We start from the raw sequence: 18,537 nt of genomic DNA on the forward strand, positions 1-18,537 counted from the left end.
AAACCAACCAATAGGCAGTGAGTTTTGTTACCCCAAACTTTTGGTATTGATAGTAAATACTTATTGGGATTTAAAATAGAAAACAGTTAATGAGCTTTCTGAAATTACCAAGCTGTCAAAGCCAGCTCTGCGTTTTATTTCTCAAAGAAGCTATAGGCTCCGTATTTCATGTCAAAATTGATGGGTGTATTTTTTTTAAACTGCTTTTGAGTTTCAGAACTGTTGTGGAAAGCAAGAAAAAAAGCAGATGCTGTATCCAATTGCTACCAAACTGTCTTGAAAAGCTATAAATATTTTCTAAAAAGACTAGCTCCAAGGGCAGAAGATGTTTGTTATCTCTTCACCAAGAAAGTTCATTCTGAAAATTAAGACAACTTTTTGTGTTGTTAACCTTAGGTAAAGACATGGCTAACACAGGTCAGCTGTGTTTCTGAGTAGGTTTTTTTTTTCCCCTCCTTGGAAAGGGATCTGTTTGCTGTTTTGCTTTTCCAAGTTTGCCCCCAAGTATGGCCAGTTTTCCTAAACTTTAAATGATTTTAGTCTTTTAAAAGGGGTGGGGCTGGAGGCGGTTGCAGTTTCTGGGAGGAAGAGCAAGCACAATTAGACATTTTGGTTGATTGCTTACCTCGTACATGCCACTGAAATCCCTGAGCAGAGTAGAACCAGTGAAATCGTGGTTCCAAACAGTAAGTGAGCATCTTCCCTGCTCTGTCCTTTCCCCACCCGGCTAACCCCAAGTCACAGAGGGAGGGAGGACCAGAGGTGCCCTGTGGTTGTTGAGAATGGCTGCCAAGTGTAGACACATGCGCCTGGGACCGACCAGAATCCTAGTTACTAGATAAATAGCCCCTGCAACATATCAACCACTTAACTCCATGATGGAAGACCTTCTGGTAAGACCAGATACAGAATAAACAGGCTCTGCCTCTTTTCTGAACAGTCCTGAAGAGGACAAAGATATCAGACTGGACTAAAACAGACCTGTAGGAGGCTGTCCAGGGGTGAGTGGTGGTGTCTGGGCTAGCCTTCTTTCTCAGAGGTTTACAGAACAAAGAGATGCTACAGGGGTGGGGTGGGCAGAACTGAAGAAGCAGACACCCCAGGTTGGGTCGTCGTTGTTGTTTTTTTAATAGTGTGTAAGATTTTTTTTTTAATTTGGGGGTAGGAGAGCACTCCCTTCCTTTCCACCAACCTGAATCCTACACGTTCCTCTGGGACCAGTTTCAGTGTCACTTCTCTGACACTTTGCCGGGGTGATCTGTCTCCCTCCTCTTTCGTCATTTATGGTTGGTCCTCTTGATTTGACCCGGCTCTGTGTTCTTCATTCTTGCACATAGGAGCCTCTGGTCTTACCTTTTTGTTGCCCAGGCCCCACTCATTTTTGTGTTTTCTACACTACCTTTCATTTGCAGTTGTATATTTTTTATCGGGACTTGTTATCTCCTCCATTAGAATGCAAACTCTGGGACTAAAGATTATTTCATCTTTTGTGCTTAAATCTCCAGCCCCTGGTACACAGTGGGCAGTCCGGAAACACTTGTTGATTGGCTAGTTGGTAGCATCCCGCACGTAGTAGGCATTCAGTAAATGTGTATTGACTGCTGGCCTGGATTTCTCCAGCTCCCAGGCTTCTGCTGTCTACTTCAATTATAGCTCAGGAACCACAGGATTTCATGGGTGGGGAGCTGAATCCTCGGGTGTATTTTAAATTCCTTTCCCTAGGGCCTGGCCTGAGTAGGATTTAATCTTAGACCATTCCACTCTTCCTCTCTCTTTCTCTGTTTGTCCCCCCTCCCCCAGTTTAATTTCCCTAAAGAGGGAAGAAGAAATATTTGTTTCTTTCCTTCCTCCCTGCACTTGTCACGCTCCCTTCCCCCCCACCTCTTCCCCCACCCCACAGCCCTGGAATGATGGCGGCAGAGTAGGTGGAAGTCTGTTTTCTAGCAGTCCTCTTTGTCAGAGTGCATTTAAATTCTTCAGGACTTGTGTTTGATGATATTTTGGGTAATTGCCTATTGTTCATCAATCCCTAATCTGTTCTGCGGTGTGTAGCTTTGCTTCCTCTCCCCTTCTGTTGAGGTAAACAGTCTTTCCCCCAGGGGAGTGTATTTCTGCAGTGATTCCCAACCCTGGATGTTTCCACTGGCTGGGTTGGCTGCCCCCGCCCCCCATCAGGCAGCCTGGGGCAGAACAGACCAGGCAGGGGCTGGCCAGATACATTTAGAAAACCTTGTAAGACTTTAGGGAGGGGGACCGGGGAGGGGGATTGGTGCTGGGAGGAAGAGGGAGGGTGGGGCAACTAGCCACAAGGCAGAGACACTGCCACTCCGTGGCTTTCTCTCCCACTGAACCACTAGAACAGGGAGGCAGAGGCTTGGAGAACACTGGTAGTCAGACCAAAGCCTGGTGCACTGGACTCTAGACTCAGAAGAACCAGATTCAAATCCTAGTTTGGCCAATTACTGGCTGTGTGGCCTTAGACAAGTCATCTTTCAGTGTCCTCATCTGTTAAGTGACAGGGTCAGACTGGATGATCCTTTATGATGCTGTGAGGCCTCAGCTTTATGGTAAGAGAGATGGACTCCAGTTTGCTCCTGACTTATAAGTCAGGATTCCCTCAGTGTTTCCTCCACTAGCTCCTTGTTAAGGAATCTGTGTTTCCCTTGCTTTAGCTAGCCTGGGGTTCCTGGATGTGGGCTGGAGCAGAGCTGATCTCCTTAAACTGAACAGTTAGAGAAGATAAGAAAATATTAAGTCGCACCATTTCTAATGGCTTCTACCCTTTGGGTTGGAGGAATTGTCCTTTTTGCCTGAAATGGTCAGGTTTATCTCTTGATGATGATTCTTCCACCCTTCCCATGTTGGGTTGATGTTTGTTAGAACTTCAGGATACTAGAGCTAGAAGGAATCTTTGAGATCATCAAGTCCAGGGGGTTCTTAACCTCTTGGACTTCATGGATAGATTTCAGGGGATCTATGAATCTAGATAGAAAAAAATAAATTTTATTAGACTCTAACTGAAACTTTGTATCACAAACGTAGGCAACAAATATGATACCGAAAAGGCTCTGCAGGCTTCCCTAGGATGCTCCCCAAGGGGTCTGCCTAGACACACACACAGTAAAGAACCGTTGGTCCAGTCTAATCTCCTTATTTAATGGATGGGGAAACTGAGGTCTAGATCGACTGAATGATTTGCCTAAGGTGACAGAGGGGGGGTTGAACCCATGGGTACTGACTCCCGTTAATGTTCATTCCATCACACCAGTGACTTGCTCCCATCTGGTCTGGAAAAATGGGGGAAATGCCAGGAGTTGAGGGATGGGAAGGAGGGAAAGAAGGAAGAAAAAATCCTTAGTGAGTTTCTGCAAGCTAGAAGCCATTGAGTGAGGCTGGGTCAAGGGATTTCAGCTGCCTGGCTAAGGCATGCTGGGGTGGGGGAAATAAATGATACCCGACTGCTCAGGCTGGGTAACGAGCCCAGGCTGCTTGGTGATTCTCGTATTTTAGTACAAAACGCCTGTCGACTTTAGGACAGTGATTTAAACGTTTGCGGCAAGCGCCTACTGATTTATTGGGTTGTTTTGGAAGGGCCTGACTACATTATCGGGCTCCTCAAAGCTGAGGGTTCTGCAGATGGCAAGCCCTGCTTCTTGGTATCATGAGAGAGAGAGAGAGAGAGAGAGAGAGAGAGAGAGAGAGAGAGAGAGAGAGGAGAGAGAGAGAGAAGAGAGAGAGAGAGAGTGTCTGTGTGTGTGTCTGTGTGTGTTTCAATTGAATCAGGCTGATGTGTATATATACTGGATGCCAAGAAAGTATGTAGCCTATAAGGGCACCTCAAGTCCTGAGCCATTTAGAGGGGCAATATTATTCATTGTGATCATGTAAATTAATATTTATTGAGCTCCCACAGCAGACTACGATATGCATAAGCCCCATTTTGGTTGCATAGAAAACATACCCGTTTCACGCATGCTAACAAAAGACCCTGTGTGGCTAAGGACACACAGAGCCTTCTTGCATGTAAAATTCTTGCTTGAGTTTTGTCGTGATAATTACCCTTTGAAATTCTGCCGTTCCAGAGGTGATGGTCATGATAACAACTCCCATTTACGTAGATGGCACTTCATAGGGTTCGAAAGGATTTCCTCACTCACGTGGAATGCAAGTATAATTTCCATGTTTTACAATGGCAGAAACTGAGGTTTGGAGAGATGAAATAAATACTTTGTGTCACATATGTGACTAGAGTCAGAGCCAAGAGTCCCAAGTCCAGTGATCCTGTCTCTCTTGTAGCTTGGGAGGTGTTAAGAATAACTGATAGTTATTCTTTACAGGCACTATTATTCTTTCCCTGTCAGGTGTTATAATATAAGGATAGCAGTAGTGTTTTATATTATCTTTTATATTACATCCATGGCTGAAGACACCTGTAAGCCCTCCTGCTCTGTCTGTGCCCTTTCTTTCTTAGGGAAAATTCTCATAATTCTCTTAAGATCATGATGATTTTTAGGGGGTGGGTGGGAAGGAACTTGACCTGTGTTTTTATTGGTATAGGGAACTTTGTTGTTCAATCTCTTCAGTCATGCCTGACTGTGACCCCATTTTAGGGTTTTCTTGGCAAAGGCATTAGATTGGTTGGCCATTTCCTTCTCTGGCTCATTTTACAGGTGAGGAAACTGAGGCAAACAGGGTTAAGTGACTTGCCCAGTGTCACAAAGCTAGTAAGTTTCTGAGGCCAGATTTGAACTTAGGTCCTCCTGCCTCCAGGCCTAGCACTCTATCCACACCCTACCGCAGGCATTATTTGTAGTACAGCATAAACTTCTTGAGGGTAAGAGTTATTGTGTTTTGGTGTCCCCATGGTGGATGCTCTATGGAAGCTTGTTGAGTTGACTTGAATCCCCATCTTAACAGAGGAGGCTGGCTCAGAGGTGATGGCTGACTTCCCTGTGGTCACACAGCCAGTAAATGTCAGAGGTGGCATTTTTGAACTAAGATGGGCATAGAGGGGTAGAAATTATGCTTTATCCTTCATAGATGGCGAAACTGAGGCTGTGGGTCACCTGTCTAGCTAATAGTGGAAACGGGCTTTGATATATAAACCATGTGGCTTGCTGCTGTATGTGGAGAGAGAAAGGAAAAGAGAAGTGGGAGAAATGATGGTCTTTTTTCCCTTTTCTTTAATGAATTGTGTTAACTTCTTTACTGCCTGGCCCTACAGAGCCCTGTCTCTTAGAGAGAAGGTACCCAGACAGAGAGGGAGGACTTATTGAGTATCCAGGTGTCTGCAGCCTTGGTTATAGCTCTGGACACCCAGACTGTGTCCGCCTAGTCATTCATTGATTCATTCACAGATGTCATCAATATAAAAAGCACTTTCCTGGGTGCTGGGGGTGGGGTGGGGAGATAGATACAAAGGACACTGTGGTGTACTGGGGAAAAGAGTATTGAACTTGGAGTCAGATGGCATGAGTCCAAATCTTGGCTCTGGCTCTGTATGACCCTGGACAAATCACTCTGACCCTTCAATTCCTTAGCTGTATAGCAGGAATAATCAGACTTAGTCTAACCTTCTTCACAGTGTCTTTTTGAAGGAAATGTTCTAGGTCAAAGACCTAGACCAAGGTGAGTCATTACTATTACTATAAATAAAACCTGATCTTTGCTGTAAAGGAAGAGCCTTTTCTACTAGGGTCCTCAGATGAACTATCTGGGACTGAAAGAACTTTCTCTCTGTCTCTGTCTCTCTCTCTCTCTCTCTCTGTCTCTCTCTCTCTCTCTCTCTCTCTCTCTCTGTCTGTCTCTGTCTCTCTGTCTCTCTGTCTCTCTGTCTCTCTGTCTCTCTCTGTCTCTCTGTCTCTCTGTCTCTCTCTCTGTCTCTCTCTCTCTGTCTCTCTCTGTCTCTCTCTGTCTCTCTCTGTCTCTCTCTCTCTCTCTCTCTCTCTCTCTTCTCTCTCTCTCTCTCTCTCTCTCTCTCTCTCTCTCTCTCTCTCTCTCCCTCTCTCCATCCTCCAAATTCCATCAGTCCTTAGAAAGACCTGTGAGGCCCTTGGCCAGCTTGTGCCTGTGCCAGGAAGGATGTGGTGCTGTTTATGGATATCCAGTTCTGTTGACCCAGGGATCAGTTGGCCATTTGGACTCTGACACTCTGATCAGCACTCACATTCATACACATCAGCCTCCCCTACCCCTAAAAGTCAGGCCAGGGCTCCTTGACCCAGGGAATTGGTCCATCAAGCTGTGAAAAATGCCACTGTCTTTTTCACTCCTCCTTAATAAAGGCCTGTTAGTGAGTGGTTAGAATTAGGCCAGAGTGATGGTTCTGACACCTCATTAGAGGTCAGCTCTGGATTCCCAGGATCTCTGGGCTGGGTGGAGACCTCAGTTTGCCCCTAAACTATGGATTTCTCCAATGTCTTCCCATCTTCCCCTGACTCCTTGACAAGAGACCTTGAAAGTTACCATTGGAGATTCCTCTTGCTCAGTTAACCTTGGCTTCCTGGGACATCACAGTTTTAGAGGCATTCCCCTTAATGTGGTTTATTATACCCACTGTATATGGCCTATGTGAGAAAGAGCCCTGGCTAGGCGTAAGGGGATCTCTGCTATTTGTTATCTGAGTGATCTTGAGTAAGTAATTTTATCTCAATATCTGCTTTTCTCATCTGTAATAATAATAATTGTTATTATTATTATAGCTCACATTTAAGGTTTAAGGGTAGCAAGATGGTGCAGTGGATAGAGCGCCAGACCTGGAGTCAGGAAGACCTGAGTTCAGATCTGGCCTCAGACATTTACTAGCTGTGGGACCCAGGGCAAGTAACTTAACCCGGTTTGCCTCAGTTTTCTCATCTGTAAAATGAGCTGGAGAAGGAAATGGCAAACCCCTCCAAAATCTTTGCCAAGAAAACCCCAAATGAATCACAGAGAGTCAGAAACAACTGAACAACTATGGTTTAAAATCTTTAGGCTTTTAAAAAGCCTTTCTCAGAATAACCTGGTAAGGAAGGTAAAGTAAGTTAATATCTCCACTTCCCAGATGAAAGACTGAGTCTCAAGAGAAGTTGAAGGTCATAAGATGGCGGAAGTAGGGACTCTAATCTGGGGTCTACTGACTCTGACCTCGAAGGCCCAGTGGCCAACCTAAAGTTGGGAATATCTGAGTACAAATCTGGCCTTCCCCGCTAGCTATATGACCCTGAGCAAGTCACTTAACCTTTGCCTGCCTCAGTTTCCTCATCTGTAAAATAGGAATACTAATAGAACCTCCCTCCCAGGGCTGATCAAATGAGATAATATTTTGTCAAGAACTTAAGCACAGTGCCTAGCAAATAATAGATGCTTAATCAATCCTTATTTCCTCTCTTGCTTTCCAGTGCTGCTTATTATATCTGCAAGGAAACAATGTAATGGTTACATGTTAAATTTTCTGAATTGTTAGGGACAGATCGTAAATACAGTCAGAAGGCAGAAAGAAAGGAGACACTGGTGTGGCTAGAATATTTGGGGGAGGTTTCATGGATGTGGTAGAATGTCGAGAGTTGGCATTGAATGATGGCTAGAATTTATTTACATGGATGGTAAGGAGTCTGTGGGGAAGACACATTCATTCCAAAGGAAGAAATGGGCAGGATTAGGGGATTAGCTAGAATGGAAGTCCAGGGCTCCTCCTGAAGAGTTCCAGGAGATAGGACTGGAAAGAGAGGGTGGGGAGGATCATAAAGTTAGACCTCAGAGGTCATTGGGTCCAAATCCCTTGTTTTACATGTGAGAAAACTGAAGCAGACAGAAGTTAAGTGACTTGCCCAGGGTCACACTGGTAGTAAGTATTCAAGCTGGGATTTGAACCCAGGTCTTCCTGATTCTCAGGAAGCAACTACACAGAAGAGAGAGGCCAAGCTCACAGATGGCTTAAGCCCAAGATTTTGGCATCATTAAGACTGTGGTCTGAGAATTTAAATGATAATGATTCATTTGTGGCCAGCTTCCCTTGGCCTTTGGCTGGGAATTCCTTCACATCAGATCATTTATTTTTGGCTGAGAAAAGTCTCTTTGACTTTAAATTAGGTCAATAATGAGTTCAGTTAGCTATTAGAAAGAACTTACAAATAAGTGTTGCATGCTCTTGACTGCAACTTGCTTTACTAGAGAACGGGGCACCCTGCTGGGTTGGTTTTGAGCCTTGCTTCCAAACAGCCCATTTGGTGGCAACACCCGAATTTTCTCCTACTACTCCAAACTCAACATGTTCCAGATCGAACTCGACTTGTCCCCCCCCCCCGCCCAAACCTGCCCCTCCTTCTAACCCTTCTAACCTGGGAGTCCAGTTTGACTTCTCCCTCCTTCTCACCCCAACTCATCCAAAAAACCAGGCAAATGTCATTGATTTTTAAATCTCGTTAATGCCTCACATTCTAACATGCTGGCCATTCTGATCATGTCCTTCTATTCAGGAACTTTTCATGGTTCTCCATTGCAACGTGTCCTGGCATTCGAGGTCCTCTCCAAATTACCTGCTGCCTGTCATTCTAATCTAATATCATACCCTCTCCTTTATGCTGTAATCCATCTAGACAGCCCTACCCTATCTCACTTGTACTCCTTTGTACACATCCCAGTCTCCATCCATTGAATTCCTGCCTTCCTTAATGGTCCAACTCTTGTTTCCTGGGGTGATCTCCTTGAGATCTCCTTAGACTTCCCCTTCCTCCCCTCCTAACTTCAAGTGAAAGTGGGATCTCCTCAGATGTCTCAAATGAGCACTTTCTCTGGTCCTCTCCTCTGTACCAGTTACTTCTGTATTTCCAATCCCTGCCTCCTTAGGTTGTAAGCTCCTAGAGGGGAGGGGCTGTGCCATCAATATCTTTGTATCCCAGGCAACTGCCACGGAACTCCCAATGTTATATATGCTTAGTCAGTTTTTGTGATGGGCTTGATGGGTTCTTCCAACCACTTGGTGACCTATAGCTTGGAGGATCTCTGTATCTTGCCCAAATGCAGCTCTGAACTTTTAAACCTTCAGGGGCATTTTTTAAGGGGAGTGTGATATGAGTGTGTGGACAGGATCTACTACTATAATTCCTCCTGAGTTAGCCTGTGAAGGAAATTTTAACAATTATAGAGGATCATAGAACCTTTGAGCTAGAAGGGAGGTGATCACCAATGAGGTAGCTGAGGCCAGTAGATATTAAGTGACTTGCCCAAGGTCACCCAGCTAGTTAAGTAGCAGAGTAGGATCCCCTTTTTTCCTTCCCTTTCCCTAATCTAAAACTCAAGTAAGAGGGAGAATTTCTAAGAAGTTTGGCTTGTCCAATTCTGGATTGAAGTTAAAGTTTATTAAATTATTATTATTACTATTATTATTATTACTATTATTATTATTATTATTATTATTATTATTATTATTTTAGAAAACAGGTTTTGATTATAAACAAACACTCTTCAAAATGTTTTCCTATGACAGCAGCTTTTCCTGGCTAGGGCACTATCAACATTTGGCACGCCTCCTCCCTGACTCTAGCTTTTTTGAAAGGGATTCAAGAATGCAGAGCAGGCTGACTTAGGGAGGAGAGGGAGAGAGGGGCCTTGAACCTCTTTGTTTCCAGCTGCAATGGATGCTCTCTTCCCCCTGGGTTTGCTTCACAGCCTCTATTGGCCTTGCTGGTTGGTGGGAGCCTTTCCCTTTAAAATCCATTGGAGGAGTAGGGGGTGGAGGAGCCAGGAAGAGCCTCAGCCTAGGAGCAGATGGATCAGGTGTCCTGGGGAGGGAGAGTTCAATGGGGCCCTAGGGGCTGAGGGGAAGAGGTGAAGAGAAGCCCAGTTTTGTCTCATTGTCTGTGAAGTCTCTGCCTGGGATTTTGGTGCAAGGTGATAGGGAATTGGTATTTGTGTAAGTTTTGCTGGCACCTGAGGAAAGAGGTTGGAGTTACAAGTTAGCCGAGCTTGTGATAGGCATGGAATATGATATTCTGCCGTGAAGGCTCAGGTTGGTACAGGGACTGAGAGTTTTCAGGAAAGGAGGCAGCATACATGGATGGGGATAAATAGTGATGGCCTAGGCCTAGGGAACAATAATAATAATAATCGCTGACATTGCTATAGCACTTTCAGGGTCGTAGAATGCTTTGTGTGCATTCTTTAATTGGGGAGAGGCTGTTGCATTTGACCGGGGTTAGGAACCTAAGCACTGATCTCGGTACTTCCAGGAGCTGTGTGACCTTGGGTGAATCAGGTCCACACCAGTTGCCCAAGCCAATTACCCAACTATTCTCAGTGGCCCATCTGTCCAATGAGGGAGCTCTGAGTGGATTTCTAACGTCTTTTCTAGTAAGGGTCGTGTTCTCATAGCCACAGATTAGGTTGGCCCCCATGCCGCCCATGCCCATCTTATTAGACCTGAGCTGAATTTGAGTAATGGACCATACCTTTGAGATATACCCTGACTGCATCTAGCAATCAGTCCCCTCCTACCACCCCTCCTCAATGCCCTCTCTTTTCCCTTGAAGTATTTAGGTAATTCCATAAGGAAGGACTTCCACATAGTTAAACACTTGGGTTTGTTGGAGCCAGAAATGGATAGGTGAATTGGTAATCTGAATGTTAGGGAATCTTTAAGACCAGATCACAGAGAGTTTCTTCTATGTAGGAGGCAGGGGCAAGGGAAGTGTTTATGTGGGGGAGTTTCTGGTTGGTGAATGGATATGGAGGCCGAGCAGTAGGCCCCGTGACCTCTGCTAGCCTTTGATTCCGTGCTTCTTCTCTTGGTGCCTTCTTAATTGCTGGGGGATGAAATCCCACCCCTTTTCCATCCATAGCAAATGAATTCATGCCTGTAGGACCTGGGCTCTTTGCACTCTGCTATGTGATATCTGCCCAGGAAAACACCCCAGTGGAAACTGCATGAATGATTGATAAAAGCTGAGGGCTGTTTAATTTTTTTCTCCCTGTTTAATGGCTATCAATAATTTAATACAACTTCGTATATTTTTAAGAAATAGCCTCCTTTTGCAGTGTTCAGTTTAGTAGGCTAAATGATTGAATATCTAAACCTACATCCTCAAAGAAACATATTCCACACTTCAAAGAAATCGAGGATGCAAGGAGAGACATTTTTCTACTAAACCAACATCTTGATAGTTTTTCCCTCCTCCTCTTCCCCCCCCTCCAGCTGCCTTTTTTGTGGGGGATGGGAGGGATGGTTCAGGGAAGTATGAGGAGGAGGGGGTTGGTTGAAACCAGTTCAGCTCAGAGAAAGGTAATTGCTTTTTTGGGTCTCAGAGAGCAGTTGCCGAGCAGCACAGGGGTGGACATCTGCTGTCGGCTTAGCCCACCCAGAGCCAGTGATGCAAAACACTCCAGGGTGGCACAAGGGAGACTCGGTTACCTGCTTGGAGGGGTGGAGAAGGGCTTTGGGGAGGGGGTGGAGTGGGGTGTTGAGGTGGAGGTACCCAAACATGCTACCCATCTCCAAGGAATTTTCCTCTTCCTTCAATTTTTTTTTCTTTCTCTCTCTCTCTCTGTCTCTTCTCCCTCCTCTCTTCCCTTTCCTCCCTCTCCTCCCTTCTTCTCCCTCTCCTTCCTTCTCCCTCCTCTCTCACCTCCCTCTTCTCCTTTCTCCTTCTCTCTCTTCTCCCTTCTCCCTCTCCTTCCTTCTCCTTCTTCTTTCTTCTTACTCTCCTCCCTCTTCTTCCTTCTCCCTCTCCTCTCCTCCCTTCTTCTCCCTCTCCCTTCTCTTTCTTCCTCCCTCTCTCTTCTCTTTCCTTCTCCCTCTCCTTTCTCTTTCTTCCTCCCTTCCCCTTCTCTCTCTCTGTTTCCCTTCTCTCCTTTCCTTCCTTCCTTCCCAGATCTCAGCATTCGTGGGAAGGTGGGAATCCACCCTGTTTATATACCGTTTCTCCCTTTTACTTAATTGTTTCTCTCCTCTGCTCCTTAGTTCCCTCTTGCTGACCCTCTTGGGTGATAGGGGAGACTCAAGAGTCCTCTGTTGGGGAGGCCTGGTGAGTAGCAACAATAGCAGGAAACTACTGTGCATTTCGAAGGCCGTTTATTTTTTTCTTTTGGATTCGGTAGCAATGACCGTTGTTGACCCTGGTGTCTGGCTGATTGTCCACATTGTGAGCACTGTTCTGGGCACACTGGAGGGAGAGAGAGGAAGGAAAAAGATCTGTATCTGTCTTGGGGATGCCGTCATGTTAATAGGGATATACAACACCCTGCATGTGAAATTACTAAAAGAACATTTGCAAAGACTCATAAAAATCAGGAGCAAATGAATATTGTATTGGGTTCTGGAATTTACCCAGAGTGGCCTCCAACAATTTAACCATAGGCTCCTAGAACTACAAGGGGGCTTATAAAGCATCTAGTTCACCCTCAGCCCCCAGGCAAGGAGATTGAGGCCCAGAGATGAAACGGTAGCACAGTGAGTTAGTTGGTGGCTGAACTAGGTCTCGAACTCGGGTTTCTAAGACCCTTAGTTCATGCCAGGCAGTGTCATTCTCAGTTATTGAGTATTAATTAAGCCTCTTTGTCAGGTCCCGTGGCACTGATGCAGTGACCTCGTTGGACACACTTCCTCACCAGGAGTTTAGAGGTGGCCAGGACGAGGTTAGGCGTGGGAGGGTGTGGGAGGTCTTTGGCATCTTAGGACTGACCTACACATTTGGGCAAGGGGGAGTTAGTAGCTCTGGAATCCTGTTCCCCTGCTGTTCCTCGCACTGGACTCTCCATTTCCCATCTCTGTGCCTTTGCTTGGGCTGTCCGCTTATGCTGTGAATGTTCTGCCTCTTCACATCTGCCCCTTAGGGTCACTTGGCTCAAGCGCCATCTTTAAATGAGGCTTTTCTTGATCCCCAACCCACCAGATCTCTTGACTGTAGTGTGTTCACCCCAAATCACCATGTATGTGTTTCAGATCTTTTTATATGTACGTACCTACGCATACATGTGTTTACCTACTCTGGTTGATTGCAAACTTGAGAGGGTAAGGACTGTTTTCACTTTTGCTTTTGTATCCCCATTCCTAAGAACAGCACTTAATACGTAGTAGGCACCTTATAAATTCCTACCGACTTCACATCTCCCCTGTTCCCTAAGCCCAGGCACCGGAGGGCATCTGGTCTCTTAAAGCCAAAGACTGCCTCCTGCCCTCCCTGTTCAGCCTTAGTGCAGTCAATACATTGAGGGATTTTTAGCAGATCAAATGCATTCATCTGTCTGGCATTACAATTCTTAATTTGCTCCGGCTGGCAGTTTGGTTTGTTTCGGGAGAGACTTTCCATTGTAAGACTGTCAGGCGCCCTTGATATTATATTTTAATAGATAATTAAGAAGGAAGGAGCAGTACACATTTCACTGATGTCGTCGCCCCTGCTGAAAAATGAGTCCTTTCCTCCTTCCCTCCTCCCCCCACTCCTTTGCTATGAAATATCCTCTTCCTCCTTCCCTAGGCCCTTCCTCCCCACTTCCTGGCCAGTGCCGGGTATGTTAGGAACCACAGATCGGTGCCATGGTCTCTGGGGGTATGAGCATCAGAAAGGGATTCGTCAGGACCTGCTGGCTTTGGAGGGTCATCGCTGCCCTTCCTTTTCCCTCCATTCCTTTATAGGACTCCTTGTTGGCAGTCACTTGGCCAAACAGTAGCTCCTTTTGGTATCATTTCTACCTCTTCAATGAAGACGGAATTCCCAGTCCTTTTCAGTCGACAGTGGGCTCTCCCTTCTCAGATTCTTCTAACACTTTATTTGTACTATTCGCCTGGCACTAAACATATATTGCCTGGCATTATGGGGCAAGTCTTTCGATCTAGACTGGAAATTTCTTAAGGTCAGAGGCTTGGTCTCACATTTTATATTCCCCCAGAAGGCCTAGGAGAGGATTGGACATAGTAGACACTTGTCTGTAGATTGGCTACTGGATTATTTTGGAAAAATGCTTTCATACACGGGTTCATTTACTCCCTTTGATACTAATTAATTGTATGAACATGGTCAAATAACTCTACCTTGTTTGAGTTTCTGTTTCCTCTTCTGTAAAATGGGGATAACGATATTTTCAGGATCTACCTCAAAAAGTGTTGTGAGTTTCAGATGATATAATGTCTATAAAGGGCTTTGCAAACTTTTTAAAAGCAATTATACATATGCCAGTTACTATTATTTTGGGTCACTAGACACAGTAAAGAAATGAGCTTGTGGAAAAAGTGCTTTCATATTTGTTATCTCCTTTGATTCTTACAACTGACATATCTACTTCCCATCATTGCTATTAAGCTCCTCCTTCAGAGGAAACTGAAGCAGATAGGAGATGAAGTGATTTGCTCACTTTCACAACAGTGTTCAAGTCTGTAATAGAAGTTGAGTATTTTACCCCCATCTGTTGCCTTCTCTTTTAGACTAATTCTGTTTATAAAGGATAGGGTATATTTTAAGGGACTCTGGAGATCTATTCACATGTATATTCTTTAAAAAAAAACACCCTGTTTTTTCAATTAACAAGCCTTTTTTTTCCCTCTCCCAAAAAAATGAAAAAGAAAGAAAACAAAATTCTTGTGACCAATGTGCATAGCCAAGCAAAACAAATTCTTGCATTGGTTGTGCCCCCAGATGCATCTCATTCTACATCTTGAGTTCCTCACTTCTCGTGTCAGGAGATGGGTAGCATGCTTCACCATGGGTCTTCTGGAATCCTGGTTGGGTATTACTTTTATCAGAATTCCCAGGTCTTTCAAAGTTGTTTGTCTTTAAAATGTTGTTATTGTATCAGTTCTGATTCTGTTCTCTTCACTCTGCATCAGTTCATACAAGTCTTCCCAGGGTTTTCTAAAACCATCCCTTTCATCATTTTTTTAAAGCATAATAGCATTCCATTACATCCACATAATTTTTTATTTAGCCATTTCCCAATTGATGGGCACCCCTTACTTTCCAGTATATTTTCTTTTGGTGTGAGACAAAGAGGGGAGAGAGGTAAACAGGCAGGAAAGGCAGGGAACTGAACCCTACTTTGAAGTAGCATCAGGTTTGACAATGAGCTTTTTTTTGGCATCTGAGAAGATACACTGGGCCTTGCCTATTGGGTGATTGATAGGTGAATTTAGGGTTCTGAAGTGGTATGAGTGACCATCTATGTACTCCAGTAACCCGCTGGAGTCAAGTCTATGGGACACTGTGACTCAGAGTTGGAAGCACTCATGTGTTGCCTCTTGGAAACTTCACTGAAGGCCTGGGTTGTGCTGGGCGGTCACTCTTCATTATGGCAGCCCTAGTGTGGTTTTCTAGTTGCTTCTGTTCTATCTTCCCATCCTTCCATGCCTAGTTCTCTCTGTTGCTAGTGGTAGTGTGTGTGTGTGTGTGTGTGTGTGTGTGTGTGTGTGTAGGTTTAGGTGGCTATACTGGCCCTTCTTGTCAGGTGAGAGGAGAAAGAATACCAGAATAGCAGCAGCCCAAGGACCTGGGAATTATAAAAGTTGGCTTTTTTCTTATTCCAGATTAGCTGTTTTGTTCTCTTCAGGGCCCAAGTGAGTAGGGCTCGTTGGTATAGACAGTGCCTGTTGTAGTAGGGACTGAGTATGTGATGCTAGCTAGCGCAATCACATGGTGGGAGACATTGGCAAGGTCCAACCTCTCCCTGCTTCTGCCCATCTGAACTTCTGTCTGTTCCCTGAATGGCCATGCTATTTGGAGGCAAGGTCAAGATATAAGCATGCTTGCATCCTGCCCGCTGACCCCAGGCCCTGTTGGGGGGGTCAGGGCCAGCCAATGTTGGTGCACCATCAGTGTCTGCATTTACCCATAATTATACAAACTTCTGACCCATGGATCATGTGGCCCAAGTCTGCTTTTCCAGCTCCATCTCTTCCTTCTCTCCTAGCCAAACCGAAAGTCACTTCCTAATCATGTCACGTAGTTTCCTGCCTCCAGTTTTGTTTTTTTTTAATGCTGTGTCCTTCACTTGGATTGCTCTCCTCTCATATTGGCTCATTGAAATCCTACCTGTCCTTAAAGGACTAGCTCACGTAGCATCTCTTCTGTGAAGCCTTCCTTGATGTTATCCTACGTACTTCCAAGCCATGCTAGAAGTAACCCCTCCCTCTGTATTCCCACAGTTCTTTGTACCTTTCTTAGATCATTACATTCTGCCATATGTTAGGAGTCAAGGTACTAGACTGGAACTGACATGCAGTTGCTGACTCTGAGACCAGCTCTGAATCCTCTGTGCCAGACTGCCTCTTGGTATGTCTTGCCTCTACCGAGGATTGGCAGGCTCTTGCAGAGGAGAACCATGTTTTTCATCTCCTTTCTATCTCTCATAGTTTTGCACATAGTAGTGATTCAGTAAATATGTATTGGATGCATGAGGGGTCATGAGAATCCAGAAAGTACCACATCATCCTTTTCAGGTCTTTATACCGTCTCTCCCATTCACTATCTTTTATTTTCTGTTTTTTTTTTGGAGGGGGGAGGGGAGCAATTGGGGTTAAGTGACTTTCCCAGAGTCATGTAGCTCATAAGTGTCAAGTGTCTGGTCTGAGGTTGAATTTGAACTCGGGTCCTCCTGACTCTGGGACCAGTGCTCTATCTACTGCGCCACCTAGCTGCCCCTTCCCTTTCACTATCATTCACCATTGTCCAGAAACAGAGACGAGGGGATGAGGGCAGGGCAGGAGAGAGAAGAGTGAGAATCTCATTGGGGTCACTCATTGGGGAAAATGCCAGTTTCAAGGTCATGTTCATGTTCCCTCCCATAGACCCATTCCAAGAATTCTGACATAACCTTCTGCCTAGCATGACCCAGGTACCCAATTCCTTCTTCCCTCCTGGGCTTTGGAGGTTTTTTTCACTCACAATTGCCCGGCCTACTTCTCCTGTCCGGCCGTAACTAGCTGCAAGCGGGTGTCCAGTGTGGGCACAGATGGTGGCCAAGAAGGTGGAGTTATACCAGATTTAGCTATGCCTGACTGGACTGGAGGACTCTGGAGCTCACTTGCCTCTCTTTTCTCTTTCTTCTAGGAAATCCAAGGCTTTTGGACATAGCTTTCCTTCTCCAGCACCTGTAATACCTGTCTCCATTTCTCTCCTGACACAGAAGCTCTAAGAAAGCATTAATTGGTGGCAGCCTTGAGCAGGTAAGAAGGCACATTTGCCCCCAACAAGTCTCTTAGAATTCTCTTAAAGTAGCTATGTGCTTTTTACGAAATGTTTTTTGGCTTATGGTCTATGAATCTATAAAGGACCTACCCCACCCTGCTATCACTTGGGAATTTCAGAACTGCTTTTAGAGATAATATAGTAGGGCCGTAGGAATGAGTCAAAGTGCCTCTACCAGTGAGAAATAGACCTAAGGAAATAGATCAAAAGAATTGAGTTTGTTTTCTTCTGGTGTTCCTTCCTTTGCTCATTTTCTCGTCTGGCCCCTTCTCCCTATCTCCTAGTTGCCCAAATATCTGCTTCCTTCCAGACCTACTAGAATGATCACTTGGGGATGGGAGTGGTAAATGTTAGAGAAGAAAGGTGCAATGTGGCATTAAGCAGCCAGCTGTTGGGTGGGACGGTTTGTTTTGGAGCCCCATGGAACCTTTGATCAAGTCCTGACCCTTCGTTCACCTGACCTCGGGCATCAGGTCTCAACTGGACTGGCCTGCTCAGTCCCTGGTAGGATGGGAGGGCAGCCTTTAATCAGTTAACCAGCAGAGCTCCTTATATACGTAAGCCACTGTGCTAAGTGCTGTGGAGGGATGTGGAATGAAGAGAAGACATGATACTTGTCTTCTTAGAGTTTATATTCTAATTGAGAAACCTAGAATAATACCCATGAAATGATAAGTAAATGATATGTGATGTGCCCTAAGATGATGGATTTCCAAATGGAGATGCTGAGTCAGAACAACTGGATTCTGGTCTAGATACCTCCATCTGTGTTTGACCTTGCACAAGCCCACTTCACCTTTGTGGCCTCAGTTTCCAGACCCATCAAATAGGGATAATACCACTTTCCCTACCTGCCTCATAGCGTTATTGTGAAGTTTAAGCTCCGCGAAAGTAGGGTCTGGTTTTTTTTTCCTTGTCTTTGTGTCTCCAGTATGCAACATAATGCCTCATGAATGGTAGGTGCTTCATAAATACTTAGGGAGTGATTGATCAGACAACACAATGGATTTGAAAGTTCTTTAGACAACATAATATCAATACACCACAGATGTTCGATTTTTATTGTAGCTGTAACTTAGAGTTGCCTGAGGCTTGGGGCTACCCGGGGTCAAACAATTCCTGCTTATCAGAGGTCAGATTTGTACCCAGGTCTTTTCTGACATCGCTCTCTCATTGCGCCATGAGGAAAAAAAAGTCTCAGAAAGTATAAGGCACTGGACAAATGTGTGCTCCTGATGCCATTACATTAGGACAATGTTCATTCTGGTTTTGGACAGTTTACTTAGGAGATTGAGTGGAACCCGAACATCCTCCTTTACTGGTTTCTTGTGAAAAACCATCACTCTCTTCCAATTTATTCTGGTGAGTGGACAGGGTTATTGTATGG

At 45.0% G+C, this 18,537-nt stretch overlaps 1 protein-coding gene across 8 annotated transcripts in view; it reads left to right on the forward strand.

The window, feature by feature from the left end:
* Positions 1 to 18,537, forward strand: part of ZMIZ1 (zinc finger MIZ-type containing 1) — a 449,347-nt gene that overhangs the window by 57,127 nt on the left and 373,683 nt on the right. For all 8 annotated transcript variants that reach the window (XM_078150873.1, XM_078150871.1, XM_021005985.2 and 5 more), the window contains exon 2: positions 17,013 to 17,128. The gene's annotated coding sequence lies outside the window, so the exon portion shown is untranslated. The remainder of the gene's footprint in view (positions 1 to 17,012; positions 17,129 to 18,537) is intronic.

This window comes from Phascolarctos cinereus, unplaced genomic scaffold, assembly GCF_003287225.1.
Source record: "Phascolarctos cinereus isolate Bilbo 61053 unplaced genomic scaffold, phaCin_HiC Scaffold_3;HRSCAF=262, whole genome shotgun sequence".
NCBI classification, from domain to species: Eukaryota; Metazoa; Chordata; class Mammalia; order Diprotodontia; family Phascolarctidae; genus Phascolarctos; species Phascolarctos cinereus.